We start from the raw sequence: 12,528 nt of genomic DNA, 5'->3' as shown, positions 1-12,528 counted from the left end.
AGGAAACAAACATCTAAACAAAGTATAATCCACTTTGTAGCATGCTATGGTAACAAGCAGACATTTGGAACTTGAACCACAAATTCTAACAACAAATTTTCCCCAACATATAAAATCCTTATGTATAATTACATATTAATGAATGAATGATGGACGACAGAAAGAAACTTGTGTAACCACTTACTTTCTGGCACTTAGCCTATGTACAGTATATCAGTGGCTCTTGTAATAACTATATAAAAATGTCATATTCTTGATTGAGTGCATGTGTTGGCGTTTGTTAAACATTGAATCAAATGCTCATTAACGCAGATTTCAACTAATAGACAGAACGAACTGACTCCTGTGACACTCCATCATAGTTATATATCTGTATGTGCCACACACACGCATGCTATCCAAAGTGCAGACTCACAGGTCTCCTAAGACAGACTTAAGAGGACCTTCATCCATCTATCAGGATCAAAATAAGACTTTAAAGCTCCTTTCACTTTGCCTGGCCACTAATGAGGGCACCTAATAACCTTCTGCTGGTCCCCATCAGCGCCATTTAGCGTCACCCTCCATTATCTCTGCTAATTAGACTGAAAGCCAGCAAGCCCACAGGACCAAAATGAGGGCGGTGTGTGTGTGGGGGGGGGACCCCATGATAAACCAGTTGGACCCCAGCCTTGTCTTGATGATTTCATGCAATTTGACTTTACGTTAATCTTTTTGGTGAGGTGAGGGAAAGGTTGATTAAAATACGAGTAAGAGGAGGATACAAGAGTTTCTTTTCACACCAGGATTGAAACAGCTAACAAATTGCACAGGATGCCAGCCTCTCCAATCTCTTTCCTGAAATGTACTGCCCTTGCGCAGCCTTTGAAACGAGACTTCATGCACGGAGACACTCGACATGATGAGCCAATTAGCATCAAGTTGTTCTTCCTGCTGGGAGCTGTGGAAATGCAGGTGTGTCTCTGAAGAGAAGCCAGTAAAGATAAGTGGCCTGCACCCAGTCATTATATTGGCTGCAAAAAATAGTTGATGTCAAGTTGTCTGCCACTCTATATCAGGGTTCATCACGTCCCTTCTACTGTATATTGCAGATTTTGTTGAATTGAAATTGAAATTGAATTGAACAAAAAAATGTAAGATAGTAAAAAAAATAGGTTAGTAACACTTCATAATAACTATCCGTTTTACTAGTTAATAGATCATTAGTAAACTGTTGATAAATGATTTATTGTTGATTTGTGAAGTATTTGTTAACAGTTTGTTAAGCATTTACAGGGTGTTCTTAACTTGAAACACAGTTTGTGTAGAAATGTTTCAAGTTTTTGTGTGTAACGTTTGGCATTTCTATCTTTTTGAAGTTAAGAAATGGCGTTCACTTCAAAAGAAAAGGCATTTTGATAAGGCTTTTTTCAGGCAGTGCTCATGTTGCACATTTATGAAAATCTGCCATAGAACCAACAAATATTTGTACTTTTCTTTCTATATTTAACCAATAAAACTTATGAACTTCAACATAAAGTGTATATAGTTTTATTAAGATCCATCAACTAGCATGGGCATTTAGAATGGGGTCAACCATATTGGAACACCCTGTAAATGCTTAACAAATTGTTAACAAATACTTCACAAATCAACAATAAATCATTTATCAACAGTTTACTAATGATCTATTAACAAGTAAAACGGATAGTTATTATAAAGTGTTACCAATAGGTTTTTACAGTACACTTAGCGTAATGTATTGTAAGTAAGTGTTTGACAGGTGAGCTACGGTCATTGATATATTTTTCAAACAATTATTGAACACTGAGAGAGGAGGAGCAGTAGTAGGTATACTGTCTCTATACTGAGTATTTTAAGTATTGCAGGCAAGGAAGGATTCCCAGTGATAAAAGGGGCTTTTCTGTATTAGGTTACGATCATAACGAAGGAGCTTGTCAACGCAAGCGGTGGCCTTTCTGTCAGGTGCATCGTTTCACCCAACGCCATTCCCCAAAGGACACGTCAAGGTTTTTCTTTGAAGGCGTCGTTCTCAAGTCTTTTTAAAGCCGAGTGCAGTTTTGTTTCCAAGCGCTGTGATTGACAGCTCTGAATGACGTCTTCACTTAATCGCTCCAGTGGTGTGAAAAGGTCATAAATCTCACAATTATGCCGCCTCTCTTTATGAATAGATATTTGCGTCGGGATGGGCAAGGGAGGAGGAGGGGGCCTCTGGGCCATATCAACTTTGTCAACCTCATATTTATTGCGGGGCGGTGGGCCAGAAATAAGCAATAAGTGGAATATATTTTACAGGCTCACTCTCACTTGTCAGGATGGGATTCAAGGTCAGAATGTATGATTTATTTGGCATGACGCATGTTAGCGGAAGATACATCCTGATGTTGGGAGCATGTGAGCGACAGTCCCAGGAAGGAAGGAAACCAACAAGAATTTAGCAGGACCAAAAAGGAGTCTTTCAGTAATGTTTGCAACATTACGTCTTGGTGACCATGCTTGTGCACGCAAATAACCACAGTCCCAGAGATACAACTGTTGCAGGAAGATTAAAATGACATTTTGGATTGACACAGTTGATAATTTTTGAAATGTTATTAAGCAAACCAATTGGGAAATAAACACAAATTGCACTCTCCCATAATGGGGAATTGTGGCAACCAGGGGCGGAGCTTGGGCTGGTGCTGGAGGTCCAAGCCTCTAGGGAGCCTGGTTTGCGGGTGTAAAGGGGGCATGGTGGGGAGAGGTGGGGGTCTAATACAAACGTAAGAGGATGCACGGAGCAATAAAATAGTGTTAACGTGTTCAAATATCTCTCAACATCTCAACACCAGGCTCATCTAGAGGGGCTGGCATCTTCTGTACGGGTCACGGGACTGATGATCCACTACCAGAGGTCTGTTATCAATTGGTGGAAAAGTAAAATAATTATTTTAACCAAAAGTAACATTGTTACTGTATGTTAATGTAGATCGTGAGTCGTGACATACAGTAGTCTTCATTGAAATACTCTTAAGCTACATTAACACAAAGTCAAATTTGAAGATTAACACTGCACTTATATATACTGTATATATATGGTGGAAAACACAGACAAGGCTAAGAATGCAGTTTCTGCTCTTGCACCCCTCTTTGAAATAAACTGCTGTATTTTAAGCCAAAAGAACTGTTGTGTTTGATAGAACAATATGTCTATATGTTGCCATAGCAGATTCATGGCGCATTAAGCCCCCAAAATATTTTTAACTTGTCCTTTTTAACCTGGAAACCCCCGTTTACAGACGTCGCACAACCGCTTTTGTTTCAACCTAGCCATAAAAAGAAGGTAAGTAATTGTATTTATTATTCAAAATGTCTGTCATTTTTAGCTTAGAATCATTGATTGATGTCTAATATTTAGTTTTAAAAAAATAAAATAAAATCTGCAAGTGAATAATTTTTTTAACTTTTAAACAAATTACTTCACAATGAAATAATTTGTGTCTGTAAAAAAGTTACGGATATCTACCTCATAACTATCACTTAATTGTATTTTTTTTCGTTACTGTCGCATTTTCCCCAATATTTTAGATGATAAATAATCGATCCAAACAAAGAAAATTTGAAAAACAAACGTTTAAAAAGCTAAATATATGAAAATGTAAATCTCGACCACTCCTTGATGTCTGCGATTTCTGCATCGCGACCCTTGTTGTATTACAATGTCTCACCCATAAAATACCCCCAAAATCCGGCTCTGTCCATTCACAGGTGTGCCTCAAAAAAAGGTAAGTACACGACAATATCTCGTTAAAATCATGGCGTCTTTAATTATGCTCTTAATTAGGGTTTTGCTGTTTAAATTTTTATTTTTTATTTTTAAATGCGTTCCTGTTGCAACATTTTCTTCCCGCAGAAAATTGAGATTTTAAGCTTTCTAATGAAGTATCACCCATGCATATAGGACAATTTTTAAATTTGCCAAAATTGGGGGTCTCAGAGCAGAACTTCAAGTCACCTGAGTGTTTTCCGCCATATATACATATTTTTAAATATATTGCACCTAAAGTAATAAAGTAATGCAAATATTTTATAAATACCACTGAACTGCATTTGGGCAGTAATTATTTTCCATCATACTAGAAGGAGCACACATACCCAAATGTTGAGAGTCATGATAGTTGTCAATAAGAATATGTTCTCTTAAAGTTGCACAATGTAGGATTGATGGCCAAAAATGGTTCTGCAACTAGATCAAAATACTGACTAGCATAAAATGCCTCCCTGCTTCTGGTTGCCAGAAACCGCTTAACATAAGAGAACCTCCAGAAAAAGAACTTTAAGTGGCAAATGATGAGTCCTCTGCACAAGGTATCTTATTTTTCATTTTCATCCAAGATGTTTTCAATGTAATAATGCCAACATTTAGAAATGACGACTAAAAGAGCCGTGATATGAGGTCCAAGTTAGTTTATGTCTCCATAACCAAAGTGAAGGAGGCCAACTTTGCATAAGCAAAGAAATATATAATTTGGTAATGCATTGAAATCATCCAAAAAGATGATTTAATTGCTCCATCCATGTTAATTTTAATTACCGACTAAATATATACACATGTAAAGACTTGATCTGTGCCCCGGTCAATGGATCCACATGCTAAATAACGTAGCACAACCACGCCAAATGAATGCATATTCTTGTTTTGTTTCCCTCGTTGTATTGAATCCTTTGAGATTCGTAATGACATTTATTTTTTTTGCTTGAGGGGTCGACATAATTCAGACTGTTAAAGTTGGCGCAGCCTTAGTTACCCATTACCATTATCGTACAGAGATGTTATAACCCTTACGAAGACTGGAAACTGGTCTCGTGATTGGCTGATGATGAACACGCAAGCAAAACAGAAACAGATGTAAAATTATTTTAAAATGGGAAACTCTCCTCTTAACCATTGAGATCCAAGTATTTCCAAACAAAGAGCAAATCCTACATTGTGCACCTTAAATTGGACATGTTGTTGGTTGAGTTTTTAATAAATCTGCAAACGCAGATGCGGACTTCCTTACGTACAAGATGGTTTTGCTGCAGGTCACTGCATTTTACTGATGCTTCTCACATGGTGACCTTCAGGGCTGAGCGATGACGAGCTGCAGCCAATCCAGAAGAGGATTACCAGAGAATGTGACGCCACTACAAATATCAGCTCCACAGCGCACCACACACAGTCACTAAAAGAACACTGGCGACTGAGGATCATCATCACTTTACCTCAGATAATGACTAAAAAAAAAAAGTCACCGTTTCACTGCAGCATATGTGGTAAAGATGCTGCAAGGCTATGCTGGTCGTTGCGCTGCATGTTTTTACACGTTTATTCACACGTCAGTGGACGTGTTGAGCTGAATATTCAACACATGTGCAAATTAGCATTTCATAGTTTGATCTGACAGCTAATTTGCACGTAAGAACTGAGCCATAACAAAGATTTTTTTTTTTAAATCAAGAACCAAAAATGAGGTGAAGAAACCCCACCTACCTCCTACCAAACTAATATAATAATGAATAGTCGTAATAGAGCAACGACTTTCATTTTAAAATGGCTTTTGATAGTCACTAACAGTTCACAGTAGATGTCCCATCGTGCATGTACAGATTCTTTACATTAGGTTCACTCATATGAGTTGGACTTTATTTGACTTTGGGCCCAATATCATAGGTACATATACAGTAAATAAATAATCATTTGCAAACATATTCAAACCTAAGGACAATTTCAAGTCCTCATTGAGCGTAACATACTGTACATGCATTGGGAATGTGGGAGGCAGAGTTTATGTGATACTGTATAATTAAAAAAAAAAAAAAATCATATGCTTTAGTCCAAGAATTGGCAAGAACCAAACCTAAAACCTTTGAACTGTGAAGCACGTTTTCGAACCAACAGAAAAACTGTCACATGATAAAATTTTATTTATTATGATAATGGATAGAGTATTTTGTAAAATATGGAATTATTAAAATACAAAACAAAAATTCAAAAAGAAATATTACCACATAAATTAAGTCCTAATAGTTTGGGTTTCCGTCCATTTCACAGTGATGTCATGAAAAAATAACAACTTGGTTAATTTTAAATTTATGACTTAGTTTGCACAATCATATTATGGATCAAGACTACAATTATGTCTTCAAATTTATTATTATTATTTTTTTTATATTACTTAAGAGAAGATCAATTGAATTGCATAATTTTGAGGGTTGTACCCTTACGTAACAGCAATTGGTACAGATGATAAATTATATCTGAGTTCATTTATTGGAAATTTGTGGAAGGTTTTGACAAGAATTAATATCCCCAATGAAAAGATCTACTGTGTCAGCCGAGTCCTCCATTAATTTTCATTGCTAATCTTACAGCTCAGATTTTATGATGAGACACTGAGGGCTCGTCATCTGTTCATCAAATCACTATGGGGAAGCCTCGCCTCTTCATTTGCACTTTTAAAGATTTGCGGATTTATCTCAAGTGTAGTATATTTCACATACTTCAGTTGCGTTCGGGAGTCTAAACATTACAATGCTCACAAAAATGGGGGTATTGGGCTGTCAGGTGAAATTTTTAGGATAAGCTGTTGTCTTATTATTATTTTTACATATTGTTTTATTATTTTTTTGCACAACCTCTTCTTCACAATCTTATAAGTAGCTAAACAGCAAACTCGAAGCATGTGTTTGATCCATTAATTGACCAGTACGATATTTGTACCAATGTACCAATACGTTACAAAGAACAACTGAGAACAGAAAAAAGGCACAAACACCTAGCATTCAGTGTCATGTCGTCAGCGTTCCAGCATACGCCAACATGTCAACTGTCCATTACCGCTTGACCTGATTGTTTCCATTGCCAGTCAACATCAATAAAGTCCTGTGTCTGCGATACGCAACTGGTTCCTCGTACCTGACAGTACGACCTGGCGAAAATGGAACCAGCGTACCAACCCTCTGCCGTGGACCGTCTTCACCAAACGGAAGTGGAGGTCTCCCGGATGTCTGGTGACATCCATCGTTAATTCAGATCGGCAACAAACACCAGCAACAACTCCAGCAACAGCAAGAACAACTGACTCAGGTGATCCAAACTCTCACCAAACTGGCAACTCCATTGCCACCACAACCTCTGATTCCAGAAGCCCTGGTTCTGGTGAACCCAGCCTTGGCTATTGATGCACCAGAGCCAAAGATTGGAAACCCTGAAAGCTTTAACGGCGACCCAACCCAGCCTTTGTGACAAGTTGCAAAGTCCAATTTTCCCTGCAACCCAGGACCTTTGCAACCGAAGGGGCCAAACTTGGGTGCGTCATCACCCAGTTGACCGGTCGGACTCAGCTTTGGGGAACAGCGGAATTTGAGTGGCAAACACCAGTCTGTATCAACTTCAATGCCTTTGCCAATGAAATGATCAAAGTGTTCGACCCGGGCTTTTCTAACTCCGAGACATCCCGTGCCCATATGAGCATTCGTTAAGGCAATAGGTCAGTGTCGGAGTATTCAATTGATTTCTGAACTCTGGTGAGGTGCAGCGACTGGAATATGGAAGCCGTGATCGACGCATTCTATCACAACCTGGCGGAGTACATCAAAGATGAGCTCGTTTCCTATGATCTAACCAGCACCCTTGACGAAGCCATTGCCCTTGGAACCTGCGTTGACTGTCGGATTCAGACCCGACGACGAGGGAGGGGACGTCTGCCTCTCAGCCTTTTCCAGTTGTTACTCCCACCCATTTAAACCAGCCTGAGCCCATGGAGATTAGCCGAGCTGCCCTAACTCCTGAAGAGCGCCAGCAACGTTTCACTTCTAACCTGTGTCTGTACTGCGGGGGTTAAGGTCATCGAATCGCTACCTGCCCAGCAAAAGCCAGAGCTCACTAGACGTCGGGGAGATTCAGGTAAGCTCAACGTGTCTTTGATTTCCCCTCCATTCGTAAACCCTTGCTCCAGATTCGCCTCCTGCTGACTGACACCACCCATACCTTGACCGCTCTCATCGACACTGGAACGGAGGCCAACATCATGGATGTGGATCTGGCCCAGCAGCTCGGCATTCGGCGTCACCAACTTTCCCCGTCTGTTCCTGCACAAGTTTTGGATGGACATCTCCTCAGCACAGTGACCCACATCTCAGCCCCGGTAACCATGCTTCTGTCCAGAAACCACCACGAGTCCATTCAGTTCCATCTGCTCCACTCACCAGGTCAGCTCTCCTCCTTGGTTATCCGTGGCTGCGCCAGCACAACCCTAACCTCGATTGGGAGACTGGAGTGGTATGAGAATGGGGCAGGAGATGCCACCAGACCTGCCTAAAGGAGGCGGTCATACCTACCAACCCTCAACCTGTCAGTCCTGTCCCAGATATCTCCAACGTGCCTGCCTGCTACCATGCACTCCGTGAGGTCTTTAACAAAACCAAGGCCACTTCACTGCCTCACCGGCCATATGACTGCGCCATAGACCTCTTGCCCGGCACGGTGCCACCAAAGAGCCGTCTGTACTCCTTATCTGCACCAGAAAGAAGCGCCATGGACAAGTACATTAATGAATCACTAGCTGCCGGGTTCATCTATCCATCCTCCTCGCCTGCTGGAGCTGGATTCTTCTTTGTACTGAAAAAGGACAGCTCTCTCCGCCCATGCATAGGTTACCGTGGACTCAATGACATAACCATCAAGAACCACTACCCCCTGCCACTCATGTCATCTGCTTTTGAACTTCTCCAAGGTGCCACTGTGTTCACTAAACTGGATCTGAGGAATGCTTATCACCTGGTTCGAATGAGAGAAGACGATGAGTGGAAGACGGCATTCAACACGCCCTCCGGACACTGTGAGTACCCAATCATACCCTTTGGCCTAACCAACGCCCCTGCAGTATTTCAGGCCCTGGTAAATGATATCCTGCGAGACATGCTCAATATCTTTGTGTTTGTGTATTTAGATGACATACTGTTATTTTCCAAAACCATGTCTGACCATATAAATCACGTCCAGCAGGTTCTGCGCCGTCTCCTGGAAAACTCCCTGTTTGTCAAGGCAGAGAAATGTGAATTCCATGCCAGGTCGGTATCATTTCTGGGACAGATACTGGCAAAGGGAAGTCTTCAGATGGACCCTGCAAAAGTGACAGTAGTTACATTCTGGCCTGTACCGGAGAATTGCAAAAAACTGCAACATTTCCTGGGCTTTACCAACTTCTACAGACTATTCATCCAGAATTACAGCACAGTGGCATCTCCCCTCACAGCCCTTTCCAGTGCAAAGGTTCCGTTCAGGTGGACTCCAGCAGCCAAGAAGGCCTTCGAGACGCTTAAGGCACACTTCACTTCTGCCCCAATGCTCCAAATGCCCGACCCAGAGCGACAATTTGTGGTAGAGCTGGATCCATCCGACATGGGGGTCGAGGCAGTGCTTTCACAGCGCGCAGCATCGGACGGCAAGTTACATCCATGCGCCTTTTACTCTCGCCGACCGTCCCCGTCAAAGCAGAATTATGACATTCGGAATCGCGAGCTGCTGGCTATGAAACTCGCTCTGGAAGAATGGTGACATTGGCTTGAAGGATCAACCTTTCTGTTTGTGGTGTGGACTGACCACAAAAACGTTGAAAACATAAGAAATGTTGGGCGGTTTAACCCCCGGCAGGCCCGGTGGTCCCTTTTCTTCACACCTGTCAATTTCACCCTCTCTTACCGCCCTGGTTCCCGGAATGCAAATCCCGATGCCCTCTCCCGAGTATTCCAGAAGGATTGAGTACTAGTGGAGGATTCCAATCCCATTCTTCCGGATTCCTGCCTAGTTGCCACGCTGACCTGGGACATTCAATAGCAGGCCAAAGAAGCCATTCCCGGATCAGCCTTGCCCCAGCACCTGCCCCACTGATCACCTTTTTGTTCCTGAATATCTGAGGTTCCAGGTGATCCAGTGGGGCCACAACTCCCACCTGGCTTGTCACCCTGGTGTCACACACACCATCCACCTGCTCTCCCAGCGATTCTGGTGGCCATCGTTGAGAACAGACGTCCAAGACTTCGTGAAAGCCTGCCCCACTTGTAGCCAGAACAAGACCACCAGCCGTTCCCCAGTCGACTTGTTCCAACCCCTGCCAGTCCCCAAACGACCCTGGTCCCATATATCAATGGACTTTGTCACCGGACACCCTCTTTCTGAAGGAAACACTGTCATCTTCACGGTTGTGGACAGGTTCAGCAAGCTGGCCCACTTCATCCCACTGCCAAGATTGCCCACTGCTAAGAAAACAGCACAAGTGGTTATGGAGCAGGTGGTCCGAATTCACGGACTACCAAGGGATGTCGTATCTGACCAGGGTCCGCAGTTTGCATCCTCCTTCTGGAAGGAGTTCTGCCGCCTCCTGGGAGCCACAGCGAGCTTCACGTCAGGCTATCACCCCCAGTCTAAAGGCTCAACCCAGAGCTTGAGACATCTCTCTGCTGCATGGTTTCACGCAACCCCCATTCTTGGGCGCAACATCTGCGATGGGTGGAATATGCTCACAACTTCATGGCTTTCTTCCCAGGACCTGCCACTCCAGGTGGAATCACGTAAACTGGCACCCAGGCTTTTTGGTCCGTTTCCCATCGAGAAGATCATCAGCCTATTAGCTGTCTGACTCCAACTACCCAGGTCTATGAAGGTTTACCCAACCTTCCATGTCTCCAAACTAAAGCCAGTCCATGAAAGCCCCCTGGTCCCGAATGCAGCACCACCTCCCCCTCCTTGCCTGGTGGACGGGGGTCCTGTCTACACAGTTCGCCGCCTGCTCAAGTCACGCCACCGGGTCAGGGGCCTCCAATATCTGGTGGACTGGAAGGTTATGGTCCAGAGGAGAGGATGTGGGTCCCAGCAGGGCGGATTGTAGATCGGACCCTCATATCAGACTTCCACCGCCTCCATCCGGACCAACCGTCCGTCCGGCAGGGTCGACCTAGAGCAGCTTGCTCTCAGCCCATGCCTGCATCTGACTTTGACTCAGAACCCGACCTTGTGCTATCGGTAGTTGATTCCTCCACTGGCGAGGAGGAGATTGAGCCGATGCCCTCAGTGGATGAGGCCATGGACTCTGACGGGTCGGTGGATTAGTAGCCCTTGGTGGGCTCAATTCTTGGGACTTCTGGAGCCATCCCTTGAGAGGGGGGTTCTGTCATGTACTTGTACTTCTGAGGCGAATTCTCACTTTCATTTGGAAGTGTTTGACTATGGAGGTTGTTTGAGATTTTTTGATGTAGAGTCGTATTGTTTTTTTTATGTTTATCATTTTATTTCATTGTTTAGTGTCACTCTGGGCACGGATTAAAATGATAGATGCTATTATCAGATACTCAACAGCAAGCCAAAATATATCCTGTGTCCTTCACATAAACCTAGTGCAACACAATGAAATATGACGCTATCAGCAACAACTCTGTTAATGTGTCCGCACAATTGCAGAAATGAAAGAAACTTTGTGAAATGAGATATTGTCAGCAAACGCAAGCCATAATACAGGAAATCAGATTAAAGTTATGGCAAACTTCATGAATTATGTAGCCAACATTTATTTTCGCCTGGAAGTAGAGGGTAAAACACAGAGCTCTCGCTCTCGCTTTGACTCAACTCTGCATTTCATTTTCTGCACTAATGATGAATGGGACTGAAAGTAAACTGATTAAAACTAAAAAAAGGAATATTAATTGCGACAATATTTCTTTCCATCACCATCATAATGACAAAAGTGTTCTATTTTTTCCATCGAGAATATTAAAATCATAAATCAAAGCTCACAAAAGCAAATACAAAGAGGAGAATGTTGTAACAGGATGACACAATATTGAGAATGTAATTGATAATCTCCAGGGCAAAGACTTCACATTGATCTACTGTCGGTATGTCGTTGTAATAACCATCTTATTGCTTTTTTTGCCTCATTCATTTGATGGCAATTACTTTAATTTAAATGAGCCACATTTACTCAGAAGGGAAGAACACAAGAATGATAAGATGACAAGCAAACAAAGTCAAGTCACATTTATTTAAAATATTAAGCCCTTAATCACAGCAAATATCCCTACAAAGGCTCAACAGTCCAACAGTTGACGGACAATCAGGGCATTCTTTAATCTGACCCCCCCAAAAATAAGAAAAAAAAAACAAAACGGGGTAAAATTGGAAACCTTAGGAAAGACAACAGATGGGAAATGCTCCCTCCAGGATGACCAACAAACACAGGAGAAAGTGAGCGTGTTCGGAGGCGCAGCTGAGCCTTCGATGGACTGCAAATGCTGCCTGCCGCGGATCGCTTTCTCTACTAGTATATGTCCATAGTTTACCTGATTTACATAATGAACAATGCTTTTGTCAGCAACTACAAAGCCCCTTTCACACACTCCAAAACCCTGGGAATATCGCATGATTTAACCGTGCAGCAATTGTATGTGAACGAAATTTCCCGGGTCGACTGACACGGAGATTACGCGGACATTTCACGGGTCGCGTCTTAG

Source organism: Corythoichthys intestinalis, chromosome 3, assembly GCF_030265065.1.
Source record: "Corythoichthys intestinalis isolate RoL2023-P3 chromosome 3, ASM3026506v1, whole genome shotgun sequence".
In the NCBI taxonomy this organism is placed as follows: Eukaryota; Metazoa; Chordata; class Actinopteri; order Syngnathiformes; family Syngnathidae; genus Corythoichthys; species Corythoichthys intestinalis.
Note: the sequence above shows the minus strand (reverse complement) of the source record.